A 13,491-nucleotide genomic window follows, 5' to 3' on the forward strand; every position below is an offset into this window, starting at 1 on the left:
ACAGCTATTTTTCGTGTTTTCGTACTGAGTTTTTAGACTTTTAGTTTGGTTTATTACACGTTGCTTTGGATCTGCTCTTATTTCCACAATTTCTGTTTTCTTGGTTACACTGTAAATTCATTGTAATTGGTGGTCATTTCTTCTATTTTATGGGACTGGAAAATTGGAAGTGTATTTTAAGCTCATCATTTTCAATTTCCTCAATATCTGATTTTCTACAAGCTAGCCTTGAAGCACATTTAATGATGGGGATTTTAGTACTTTACATTTTATCCTTGAATGACTCTGTTAGGAAGACCTTCCTAATATTTTTTAAATTTTTATTTATTTATTTATTTATTTATTTATTTATTTATTTATTTATTTATTTTGAGAGAGAGGGTGAGCACAACGAGGGAGGAAGGGAAAGAAAGGGAGAGGACAATCCCAAGCAAGCTCTGCACTGTCAGCGCAGAGCCCCATGTGGGGCTAGATTTCACGAACTGTGAGACTATGACCTGAGCCAAAATCAAGAGTTGGACACTCAACCGACAGAGCCACCCAGGAGCCCCAAGCCTTTCTTAATTTTGGATCAAGCCTTATCTGTGGCTTTTGCTCACTGGCCTGGTTTTACTCACTGGGGGAAATTCCTTTGTCTTGAATAGAATATGGACACAATACATGTTGTTGAGTAACTGACTTGTTCAGGCCCAGCACTTGGGGGATCCCAGTACCTCTGCTACTTCCTCATGCAGCAGGGTAGCCTTCCATGTCTCACATGAGATATAAGCCTGGGGTGAGGTCCAGAGCCACACTGTCAGCCATGGGGTGAGTCAGGGGAAGGCAGGACAGTCAATGCCCATAAAGCCTTAATGCTGCTTCATTCCAGGGGCTTAAGATTTCCTGCATCTCTTTCTTAACATTCAGCCTGACTTAAGCCCTTCAATAAAATGCAGGATAAGGATTCATGATTACTCATGAATTTTCACACAACCACATCATTTGACAGGAATCTTAGAAATGGCTCCAAATTCCAAAAACTTTATCTTTTCTTTAGTTCTCACAGAAAGCAAAATTTAAAACTGGCGAAGTTGGACTCCAGTCTTCCTCTCCCATGCGCCTTTCAGAATCATTCTACCCTTCCTATTTGATGCTCCATGGGTGACCTGATCTCCCAGGCTTCCCCCCCGCAGGACCATCCTATGCCTTGGGCCCTTCACTACCTCTTCCCTGCTCCCTTTTCTCACCAAAATCTACCTGTCTAGTGTCTGATGCTCTCAGAAGCTGGTTTTAGTCAATGTGACCTTGGCTGTTAATGTGTTTTAGTCCCTTAACAAATACTTGGTAATGTGTAAGATAGCTTTTGTTGATCTGCCTGTCTCAGCACTGTAATTCCTTAATCCAGTCAAACCCATGCCTCCAGATGGCCCCTAGGTAGTAGCTTTTTAGTGGGAATGGATAGACATCATGATATGATCACACATGAGAAATTGTTTTGAGGCCCTTAGCACAAATATCTTGCTTTCTCAGAAATAGCACCAAGATGCCTCAGTCACCCAACTCCCATTAGACCATGCCATGCTTCTTGTGAAATTGTTCCTCTCCTGAACAAAACAGAACACACACACACACACACACACACACACACACACACACTCAGGAACATAGTTCTTTTTAATCGGCCCTAGATAGGATGTGTTCGGATTCCTCCCTCCATAATAAATAGAGGGCCCCTTAGCACAACTTTATATCATGCATTTCCTCATTATATGGTGCTAGTTCTGTTCTCCATAAACAGTATATTGCTTTTTACTGCATGGGACTATTAATCACAGCTGCTTACTTTGTTCCAGGTACTGTGACTAGGGCTTCATGGGTTTCTCATTTGGTGTTCATGACAAACCTATGATATAGGAAGAATTATTCTCATTCTACTGATGAGCAAACTGTATGGTTCAGAGAGGTTAGACAATTTGCCTAACATCATGCAGCTACTGCATTGCAGAGACAGGGCTCAAACGAATGTCTGTCTGACTGAGGCCTATGCTCTTAACCATGCAGCTTTCTTTGCTCAACAAACAGAGCAGAAGCCTAAGATGAGTGAGATTTTTCAGATGAGCCCTGTTGTGTCCTCCTTAAACATAGCATTCCTACTTCACAGAAGTCTAAAAAACCTACAACTTGCTCATCCCTATTCTCCCAGCTCTCTATCCCCTTTCTATGCTGGTTTCTGGATGCACAAGAATAACAAGTGTTTGTTATTTAATTACAAGGATTTATTATGGGGGGAGGGATACTAACACATCCCATCCAGGGCTAATTAAAAATAACTGTGTTCCTGAGAATATGTGGGGAGTTTTGTTCTGTTTTTGTTTTGTTTTGTTTTTGAGAAGAACAATTCCAGCAAGAATTCTTCTCGGCACAGGAAGCATGGCATAGTTTAATAGGAACTGGATGTCTGAGGTATCTCTGCTATTCTGAGAAAACGAGATGGTTCGTTACCTTTAGTGACTAGGAAGTGGAGTTGCCTACAGTGTCAGGTTTGGGCATAGGTACCTGGGCCTGGATTTGCTATATTTTGCTAAGGACAAAATATTTGCTATATTTTGTCCTTTTTTGAAAGGACACCTCCATGAACTTCTCTTTTTGGGACAAAGAGAATAAAAACATGTCAAAATTCTGCTTTTAGCATGGGTTTGGAACTTGAATTTATCTTGTGCGCATAGTTCTGGAACTGCCTGCCACAGCTCCCCAGCTGAGAAATCAATATAAAATGTTACTTTGGGGGGTGCCTCAGTAGCTCAGTCGGTTGAGCATCTGACTTCGGCTCAGGTCATGAAATTGTGGTTTGGTTCGTGAGTTTGAGCCCCACATCAGGCTCACTGCAGTCATTGTGGAACTGGCTTCAGATCCTCTGCTACCGCCCCCCACCCCATGCCCCTCCCCTGCTTGCACTCTCTCTCTCTCAAAAATAAATAAAACATTAAAAAAAGTTACTTCAAGCCAGTGATATCTCAGATAGTGATAACTTTGGAAGACCTGGAAGCCACTCTGAAAAATAGATTTCAAGATAAAGTACATTATTCAGGACAAAGAAGTTTATTTCATAATCTAGAACAGAAATTCACCATTTGCATGTATTTAATAATATGGCCCTCAGAGTTAAAGCAGAAATCAATTGATTTGTAAAGAGAAATTTAAAGGTCTATACATAATAGATTTTTAAAAACATGTCTCTTATTAATTGATAGATTAGGAAATCAAAAATTAGTGAAGATACGGAAGATTCAAACAGCCCAATTAGCTAGCTTATTCTAGTCTACACATATGTAAACCAACAACTGATCACTTGCTACACTACAAAGGAAATCTCATCAAATACCAAAGACTCTGTAACATACAGGATGTATTCTCTGACCACTCCAATATAGCATGAACTCAGAAAGAAAAAGAAACTTGAAATTACTCTATATTTTGGAAAATTACTGGGGTGTCTGGGTGGCTCAGTCGGCTGAGCATCTAACTCTCGATTTTGGCTCAGGTCATGATGTCACGGTTCATGAGTTCAAGCTCCACTTCGGGTTCTGGGCTGACAGAGCTGAGCCTGCTTGGGATTCTCTCTTTCTCCCTCATTCTTTCCCTCCCCTGCTAATGCACATGTGCACACACACACACACACACACACACACACACACACTCAAAATAAATAAACGTTTGGGAAAAAAATAAAGTTACAGGGAAGGAAAGGTACTTCCAAAGACTATTTGGTCAATGCAATAGTCAGTTTAAGTTATGCTTCAGTAATGCACAGAGCTAAAATATCTAAGTATCTTAAAACAATGAAGGTTTATTTTTCATTCATGGTACATTTCCGATGTAAGTCTGCTGGGAGCTCTGTTCCAAATTTTCCTCACTCTGGGGCCCATGCTGATGAAGCTTTCACCACCTGGCATATTACCAGTTGCAGTGGTAAAGGGAAGACTACAAGGCTCTTAACAGTTTCCTGCTCCCAAATGACATACATCACATCTACTTGTGTTGGGCAAAGCACATCTATCCTCATGGCTGATTTCAAGAGGGTGGGGATCTGACCAGAAAGAGGAGAACAGGACATGTCAGTGACCAACACTAATGATTATCACAAAGAGGAAACGATTATGAAAACAAGGAAATATTTACACCTAACGAATAATGAGGGGTGCCCAGGTGGCTCAGTCGGTTAAGCATCTGACTCTTTCGGCGCATGTCATGGTCTCACAGTTTGTGAGATTGAACTCTGTGTCCAGCTCCTTACTGAGTGTGGAGCCTGCTTGGGATTCTCTCTCTTCCTCTCTCTCTCTCTGCCCTGCCCCTGCTCATGCTTGCTCTTTCTCTCAAAATAAATAAACATTAAAAAAAAGAATAATGAAAAGGTACCCTATTGAAACTTGTGGGATATAGCTAAAGCGGTCCTTAGAGTAAAATTTACAGCTTTAAGTGATTATATTAAAAAAAGGAGACTGAAAATTAAGGAGTTAACCATCTATTCAAGAAAACAAAGAATCTCAAAAATCGTGGAAAAAAGATAGTGAAGATAAGAGACGCATTAATAAAACAGTCACAGGAAATAAAACTGTAAAGAATTAAAAGAAATAAAACTTATGATATGTTGGGCTCCTCAGAAGCAGACTCTGAGATAAAGAAGAGTGTGTCCTCAACCTCTTAATGCATTCCAGAGTAGTAGATCTGTTATCTATTTTCAGTCTAGGGAGAAGTATGGAAGGGGGTAGTGAAAGTCAGACAGGGAAAAAGAAGGTGAACAAATGTACAGTTTTGCATCGGGTCCCGCAGAAGACAACAGTAGCCTGATCCCATGTAGGCTTCTGAAGTATGAATTACACTTCTGGGATGTTCCACCTGGGGACTTCCATGTTCCCACAGTTTCCAGTTATTGGCCAAGGGTTAACTGGAGTGGATGTGAATTTCCCGACCCTTTGGCCTCTCTTGGGCAAAGTGGCTCCAGTAGCCTGAGTAAGGACAGTCCGCTGAAGAAGAGTTTTAGGTATTGGCCATTGGAAGCAAAACCACCTGAATCTTGTCAGGGGCAAAGGAACACTACGGGATCTGGGTAAAGCACATGTCTGCTCCAATGGACTTAAAAAAAAAAAAAACTATTAATATGGATAAGCATTTAACATAAATGTTGTTTTTTTTTAAAAACTCAGCATTTACAAACAATATTAGACATGAAAAAGGATTCATAACCACATGTTGCAATTGACAAGAAGATAGTATTATGCCAAAAAATTTAAAAATAACGGAAATGATCAATGTCCTAGGAAAATATGACTTGTGAAAACTATCCCAAGAAGAAATGGAAATAGGAGTACAACCTTTATCATTAAGGACATGGAATAAATTGTTAATAGTTTACACCCTACCCCTTCCTAGGACCAGATGAGTTGGCTAAACATTCTAGGAACAGGTAATCACATGCTAATGCCAATCTTATCAAAGAGTAGAAGATAGGGAACATTTTTCACCCACTACAAGGAAAGTATAAAAAAGGAAGATTACACACCAACAACATTTATAAATATATGTGCATAAATAAGCAAAATACTAGAAAATTAATGACTGTGTTAAAATAAAGTTGGATGCTCAACATCACTAATCAGGGAAATGCAAATCAAAGCCACAATAAGATATCACCTCACACCTGTCAGGATGGCTAAACTTAAAAAGACAAGAAATAACAAGTGTTGGTGAGGATGTGGAGAAAAAGGAACCCTCATGCACTGCTGGTGAGAATGCAAACTGGTGCAGCCATTGTGGAAAACATTATGGAAGTTCCTCAAAAAATTAAAAATAGAACTACCATATAATCTGGTAATTCTACCACTGGGTATTTATCCAAGGAAAATAAAAGCACTGATTCAAAAAGATATATGCACCCGTATGTTTATTTAAGTATTATTTACAATAGCTAAGATATGGAAGCAATCCAAGTGTCCTTTCAGAGATAAATGGATAAAGAAGATATGGTATTGATGTGGCATCAATATATATATATATATATTGATATATCTATATATTTATATATATATATATAAATTTATCTATATATAAATATATAGATATATCAATATATATCTATATCTATATAAATATATAGATACATCAATATATATCTATATCTATATAAATATATAGATACATCAATCTATATCTATATCTATATCTATATGAACAATGAAATATTACTCAGCCATAAAAAAGAATGAGATCTTGCCATTGACAACAGCATGGGTAGACCTAGAGGATATAATGCTAAGTAAAATAAGTCAGAGAAAGACAAATACCATATGATTTCACTCATACGTGGAAGTTAAGAAGCAAAACAAATGTAAAAACAGACAAACAGACTCTTAAATACAGAGAACAAACTGGTGGCTTCCAGCAGGGAGGTGGGTGGGGGTATGGGTGAAATAGATAATGGGATTAAGGAAAAAAATGGATTTATCATAGGAATGCAAAGATGGTTTGACATTAAAAAGATTAAAGGAGGAACACCATGTAATTATCTCAATTACAGTTGAGATAAAAATGTAATAAATGTAAATGTAATACCTATTCACGATGAAAAACTCTCTTAGCCAACTCTTAACAAAATAGAACAGAAGAAAATTGCTTAATTAATAAATGGTGTTTACTAAAAACCTATAGTAATTTTTTTAAGTTTATTTATTTTGAGAGAGAGTGAGAGAGCCTGAGTGGAAGAGGGGCAGAGAGAGACAGAGGGAGAGAGACAGAATCCCAAGCAGGTACTGTGCTGTCAGTGCAGAGCCTGATTCGGGACTCTAACTCATAAACTATGAGATCATGACCTGAGCTGAAATCAAGAGTCAGACACTTAACCCACTGAGCCACCCAGGCACTCCTACAGTAAATATTTTTAAAAAGGAACTGCTAAAATATTTTTCTTTAGAATCAGGAACAAGACAAAGACTCCTGTCAATGGGGAGGAAAAGGCTATAGAAATAGAGAACATCATGTTCATTGATGTCATGATTTGGTATCAAGCAGGTATCAATTCCTCCAAATTAACTTATAAATTACAACAAAAATCTCAATAGAGTTTTTCCTGGAACTTAATCAGGTAATTGTCCACTTGATATGAAAGGACAGAGGTCAATAAAAGAGAGAGAGAGAGAGAGAGAGGTAAGATGGGTGCAGAAAGGCATTGGAATTATTCTACCATATAAATTTATTGTAAAGCTGTAGTAATTAAGATTGTGTAGTGTTGAGACAGGAATAGACACCAGAGCCCATAGCCCAACCTACAAAGATGTGTAAACTCAACATATGAGGAATGTGACATTATCAGTGTGGAAAAGATGGTATTATTAGGGATAAGTGATACTAGAAAGATTGGCTATCCACTTGGAAAAAATATGTATTATGTTCCTACCTCATGTCTTAATCCAAAAGAATACCAGGTAAATTATAAATTCAAATATCAAAATTGAGTATTTAAACCTTGTAGAAGAAAATACAGGAGAAATATTTTTATGATTGGGGGATTTTTTTTTTATTAATGTTCTGAGTTTTTGATTTCTAAACGAGAGAAAGGACTGATGAAAAGACTGATAAATATGATGGATTAAAATAAAAATAAAACTTTTGGACACTAATAGCAATAGCCGTTTGTGAGGATTAAATATGTTAATACATGAAAAGCAGTTAAGATTTACTGTGTGGCTGAATACATAGTAAGCACTACAAAGTACTTGCTATTATTATTTCCTTTATTTGGTGTTTTCCCCCATGGTAAAAAGCTAGTTTTACCATGTATTTTTTTCTCCTTAAGGCACACACCCTGAAATGCAGAAAAGAATATAACTAAAGGAAGAGCATATTATCTGAAAAACAGTGTGAAAATAAGTATTTCACTCTTAGGCAAACTTGGCTATTATTTTAATGCAGGAATCTTTTCCATGGGAATCGGGTCTTCATTTGCATAAACTCTGTAGCTTGTGGTCGTTTCTTGGTAATGTTAACATAGAGCAAATTCCTCTTGGTGACTTGTCTTGTGTGCCCAAGAATGCCGCTGCTGGCATCTCATAGGAATGTAATTGCTGGAAGCATCCCAGCAGGTCAGAGACTGCCCACTGCTGGGAACCAAACTGGTTAGTGTGGAAACCAGGACACTTCTCCATAATTCACTTTTGACCCTGGGTCATTTTACCTTTCCATCCCATTCCTTCCACATTTATCTCTTGGAGGATCCTGAAATAAACAAGTGGACTTAAATTTCAGCTTCCATGAAAGACTGCCCAAAGTATTGGTATAAGCAGAAGACAAACGTGTAGAAGTTCTGGAGGTCTTACATATTCATTTGACAGATAAAAATCAGAAGATTCTGAGCTTATGGAAAGTGAAGGGTGGCCTTTAAAAAAAAAAGTCATTCCTCAAAATATTATTTCTGGCCCCTGGGCTGAGTCCCTACTGTTTCAAAAGGCTGTCTCTCTAAAACCCAAGCTCTTCTGCATTACAAATAAAGTATTACCATGCACCCCTTCGGTAGCAGCAAGAGCTGTTTTTCCTTCAACCCATAGCACAGTTCAGAAGGTCAGACGTGACCACAGTATCTCCTGTTATTTCAGGGCTCACATGTGTTTGCCTTGGCGCCATTTCCCTGGCATTTGGTTTCCGTTATTTTTCCATGGGCTTGGCTTGCAGGAATCAAAGAAGCATATTTTTGAGAATAAGCGAAGTGCATAAAGATGAAGTATTCTGAACTGGTGGTGGCTGGACGTAGTGGGAGGGAATGCACACCTCCTGGGTTACCTTTGGTAGCAAGGCTCTGACCCTGTATATGGCAAATGTGGGTAATGGTGGACACGAAGGGCTGTCCCACTCAGCAAGGCTGGACAGCGCCTCCCTTCTCTTTCCCCAGACAGAAGTCAAGTTCAGCTGTCCCAGTTCAGGTTCAGGGTGCTTAGGGAGGCCGAAGCTAAGTACCGAGGACAGTGACTCCCTCCCTAGGTGACAAGCTTTCCATTTTAGCATTGAGTGACAGCTGATTGTTGTCAATGGGAAGATACTGTGATTGGCCCTTTGCTATGGCTTGTTCTGGTTTCTGCTTGGGGCTCTCTGCAGAATGTGAGTCTGGGAAATAGGCATTCACTCTGTACAAAGTGTGATAAAGATCACTACTGTGTGGTTACACTGATGGCAGAGACCTCAGGGCCAGAGTTTATCAGCCAGTAGGTGCCATGTGGTAGAGGAGGTACTGGGCTGGGGTGGGAAGGGATGGGGTGTTGTGCAGTGGTTCCCAAGCTTGTCTGCACCTCAGGATCACCTTGGGAAGTTTCAAAAACTACCCTCAATCTGTGCTCCACCTCAAGTGGCTGTGCTTTCACTGGTATGCAGAGTCACCTAGATGTTAGAATTTTTAAAAGGTCCCCAGGTAATTGGAGAACCACTGATATGGCAGTGAAGAGCCCAGACTTTGAAGGTGCACAGCCCTACTTTGAGTCCCAGCTCCAGCATATAGTAGCTGTGTGACTTTGACCAAGCCATGAAAACTTTCCAAGCCTCAGCTTTCTCATCTTTAATATGGGGATGATCTATTCTCCCTTATGTAGTTCCTATGGAGATCAAGTATAAACATGCTACATTTTTAGTACAAAAAAGTTGGGTCACTAGTCAGAGATCCGACCAATAGTGCCAGCTCTGCTGTTTTCTAGCTGTATACTGGAAAGGTGGTGTGGTAAACCTTCTGGAATGGTCTTTGGAGTCCTATTGGTCTGGGTTTGAATCCTGGCTCCACTGCTTGACCTTGGGTAAGTGTATTTACCTCTGTGGCTCCATTCCCCTCATCTTTAAAATAGAGGTTTGTTCTTCCCTTACAGGGTTGATATGAGAATTAAATGACATGATACATTTATCTTTAGGTTAAACAATATGAAATTCCCTTTTTGTGTGTAGGTTAAAAATGGTAGAATATCAGCAATCTCATGTGTTTAATCTAATATTGTGTCTTCAAAGACATCAGTAGTAGTAACTACTATTATCACTATTAATCAGTATGACCTTAAGGGAATTACTTCTGAGAGTCTCAGTTTACCCATCTGTAACATGGACACTTGATGATGTTGCTTTCTTTATAGAATCTGTTCAAAGCTTTAAATGAGATGATGTTTGTGAAATCACTTTGAAGCTTATAAGATATTGAGGAAATCATGATAACTTCAAAAATGTTCTTGGAAACTGGACATCTCATATTTACATAATGGTAAATATTCTGGGAAAAGTTAGAGGTGTGGGGAATTGAGTTACAGAGAGAAGCTCTTGGACTTTGGGATTAGGACAGATAATTAAGTCTGTTGCAAATTCAGCACCACTCTGGCATTAAGGAGAACAAAACCATGAGGCTTGTGGCTCCTATCAGAGGCAAACTTGCATTATGATTGAGGAGAAGTATTGTATTATCTGTGCAGGCATAACTCACTCTTATGTAATGCCTACCACATGCCAGACTGTGCTAAAGTTCCCTGCATGCATTATCTCATCCCATCCTTTATGAGAACTCCAGTTTTCCACATGTGAGGAGAGTGGGGCCCAGAGAGGTTAAATCATGCATCCAAGTCACACGGGCACAGGCATAATAATGAAAGACATCCAAGCAATGATGATTGTGAAAAAACCTTGTGGCAATGAATGAACTAAATCATAACAAATTGTAACAAATATCGAAATAGTTTACCCAGAACTCTTTTGTGCTTTTCTATTCTTCCCTTTTAATATAGACTTTTAAACCAGAGCATAAGCATTCTTTAAAGAAAAGGTCTCATCGCTTATACTGAGGACTGATGAACCATAGTTTTTGATTCTTGACCTCATTTTCATCCCTGACACTTTGGGTGGCCTTGGGTGGGGAAAAACTTCCCCATGTCTATAGTTAAAATGAGTCTAATAATGTCTCCCTTGAAAGTATGTCATGGAGGCTAATTATCATAAAGTCATTTTTGTGTGTGTGCTTCTGATGTAGGCTGGAAACCCAAAGGGCCACCCAGACTTAAGCCCTGTGGTAAAATCTTGGCTTCTTTTGGACATAGACAAGAGTATTGCTTCTTGGTGGGTTTCCAAACCCTCTTGGTGTCTGCTCTTTGCATAGGGCAGTGGTGATCTCTTTTTTCACATGCAGCATTACTTGGAGGAGGTTACCGTAAATCCCCTGTGGTCAAGGGGTAAGTGATACCATTTATTATAAAGTTACTCAGGAAACATTTTCAGCTAATAGAGATCATTAAGGCAGTGACAATGTCACTTGATATGTTCATGATCCAATAGGGAGAATACTGGTCCACATAGGAAAAACTTACAAAGAATTGACTTTCAGTGGAGAGACAGTGGCTCCAGTGAATTCTAGAGCCTGGCTTCTTCAAGTGTGGGCCATAGTCCACCAGCATTGTTTTATCACCCGGGAGCTTGTCAGAAATGCAGAATCTCAGGCCCCAGGCCAACACTGCTAAATCAGATTCTGCATTCTAACCCAATCCGCAGGTGGGTGGAGAGCCTGTGAAAGCATGAGAAGCTCCTGGCTGCTTGGAGCAGTGGTGGTAGCTGGGAATTTCAGATGACATTTCAGATGTCACTGCTCCTGTCCCAGCCTTGCTGCCACTCTGCCCCCTCTCAGGTGACACAGATTGGGTTTGATTTATTGCTAAAGTGCAATCTCACCTTCCCGTATGATTTCTGACCATGGCTACTACAGTGGGTTATGCACTCCTCAGTTGAGAAAATGTCTTGATAAAAGCAGCTTTTATCACAGTATTTGTAATCTTGTTATATTTTGATTTGCTACCTTTTTTTTTTAAAAAAGCTCAAAATATTTCCTTACCTGCAAAAAAAAAAAAAAAGTGAGAGAGAGAAAGAGAGAGAGGGAAGGAGAGAAGGAGAAGAAGAAAAGAAAGCTAGGGAAAGAAGAAGCAAGCATTTGAAGAAACCAAATGTTTAATGGTACTGTTATCCATCCTCATTGTGGGGTAAATGCATTTTTTGTTAATATTTAAGGATGTTTTATGTTTTATTTCAAATTTTTTAATGGAAATCCTTTGCCAATAATTGAACAGTATCAGTGAAAGAATATGGCAAAACAACTTATTCCTTTTTTCTTTTTTTCTTCCCTTTGAACTTATAGGCTAGTTTTAGACTGTTTTTTATAGACTACCTTTTTATAGACTATTAAGATGACCAAGCTATGATGAGGTACCCCAAAATCTTCCTATCATTGTGACTTGGTTTTGATTGTTATTCTCATGAAGCTGCACATAACTGTTACTTTTAGTCCTTTTAAAGATAACTTGTATTATAGCTGGAATGATCTTTGAAAAATGTAAATTCGAACTCCTGATAAATTACTTTATCTGGGCATTTGATCATCAATGGCTGTTATTGTGAAAAGACAGACAACCAGGTATTGTATCCCTCTGAATGCAAGTATACAGTACCACTTAGGAAATACTCCTACCAAAAAGATAGAAATTGAATCTCACCAAGAGTCAGTATCTAATTACCAATGTACAGGTAATGTAGAGGTCACTTACCTACCAACTGGGCATTTTGGAATGCTTGCTCTTGGGTCACTCTGTCTGGGAGTCCAGCTGCCATGCTATGAAAGGTTCAAATCACATGGACAAGCTACATGTACTCACTTTGGTTGAGAGCTCCAGCTGAGCTCCCAGTTGATGGTTGTCATCAGCTGTCAGCATACAAATGAGCCATCTTGGACATCCAGCTGACACATGACTACAACTGCATGACAAATCCCAAATAAGAACCACCCAGCTGATCCCAGTCAGATCACAGAACCAAGAGAGTTAATAATAAATATTTGGAGGCATTCAGTTTGGGGATGATGTGTTAAATAGTATTACGGACTGAATGTGTCTACCTTCCCTCTCCTCCATTCATATGTTGAAACCCTAACCCCCATTGTGATGGCATTAGGAGTGGGCCTTTTGGTAGTAATTAGGTTTAGATGAGGTTATAAAGACAAGGCCCCATTGATGGGATTAGTATTTGTATAAGAAAAAGAAGACAGACCTGAGCTCATTCTGTCTCTTTGCCATGTGAAGGCAAAACGAGAAGGCTGCCTCCTGCAAGCCCGGAAGTGGTTCTCACCAGGAACTGAAACTGCCTGCTCAGTGTGTGTGTGTGTGTGTGTGTGTGTGTGTTTAGTGGGCCACATGCAAAATGTATTTCTTGGATGACCTGTGATCAAACAGTTTGAAAGTTACTGTACTGGACTAGAGGACTCTGTTACGGATCTGTGAGTAATTGATTAACAGTTGTGAAAATAAAGGAATTTAAGATATTTATTGCAGTGGACCCCTTTGGAATGGAAACAACTTTCTGGTGCTACAGGCAATGGGGATGGAACTGCTTTTTCCCACTTATGCCCAAGGGACCCACTGAACCCTTATTTTCTTCTTCCCTAGCCCAACTTAATTGAGTGTATTTTTA

General features: G+C 39.3%; 1 protein-coding gene across 1 annotated transcript in view; it reads left to right on the top strand.

The window, feature by feature from the left end:
- The window catches only part of CCDC34 (coiled-coil domain containing 34), a 170,158-nt gene that overhangs the window by 79,455 nt on the left and 77,212 nt on the right, over positions 1 to 13,491 (top strand). The window lies entirely within an intron of this gene.

This window comes from Panthera onca, chromosome D1, assembly GCF_046562875.1.
Source record: "Panthera onca isolate mPanOnc1 chromosome D1, mPanOnc1 haplotype 2, whole genome shotgun sequence".
NCBI lineage: Eukaryota > Metazoa > Chordata > Mammalia > Carnivora > Felidae > Panthera > Panthera onca.